Consider the following 896-nt stretch of genomic DNA (forward strand, 5'->3'; position numbering starts at 1 on the left):
ACTTACCAAAACATGAAAACTACGAAGATGCAAGTTTGTTAAAATACACTTACGATGTGGCGTTATATGAATTGAAATGTGAATTTTAAAACCACGGACGAGGTTTTCAACCTTTATTAGTCATTATTTACCCATAGCTGAGATGCTGATCTCCCCCTGTCAGTGATCCCCCTCACAGAGAATCTCTCGCCCTGTCTCTCACACCGTGTCTAGAGGTTCCTGTTGGCCCAGAATATTTAATTAATTCACCTTCTCCCTGGAACTAATCTATTGTTCTTTTGGATCCTGTTCAGCGTCAGCAACCCGGTTCTGTGATATTCTTGGCGATAAATGATCTGGGATGATAGCATTGCGCTCACAGGGTACGGCACCAGACAAAGGGCTTGCAGTCTGTGGGAGTTTCTAAATGAAATTTCTGTGTATTTCTCCTCATGCTGTCTTCTGATCTAACTTCAGACTCGTCTGACACCCCGTGCTCTCACTCACTCTGTGGCTCCGTTTTCTCTCCATTCCTTTTATCTCTCTTCACTTCCTTGTTTTTCTGTTATTTTTTTCTCTCTCTCACGCACACACGCACAACACACACACATTGGTTCTATCTGTTGACAACTGTGCTGTTGGAGAGCTCGTCTGTGTACAATGGGCTAAATGGCCTCCTTCATTCTACAATTTCTGAAGTTCTCTGACCCACAATAAAGACTTCAGGTGCCTGGGGAGAGACAAGCTGATCCTGCGAAGGACACAGTGCAGATCATCCTTTATCTCTTCCTGTTGTCTGATATGTAGCGGCCTTGAAATATCAGTTTAAAAAATAGGAAATTCGAGCAGTTGGGAGAACGTTCACGAGATAATTTTGCTGTCTGGATTTACAAGCAGTTCGCACATACAAAATTGGA

This window comes from Hemiscyllium ocellatum, unplaced genomic scaffold (genome assembly GCF_020745735.1).
Source record: "Hemiscyllium ocellatum isolate sHemOce1 unplaced genomic scaffold, sHemOce1.pat.X.cur. scaffold_124_pat_ctg1, whole genome shotgun sequence".
NCBI classification, from domain to species: domain Eukaryota; kingdom Metazoa; phylum Chordata; class Chondrichthyes; order Orectolobiformes; family Hemiscylliidae; genus Hemiscyllium; species Hemiscyllium ocellatum.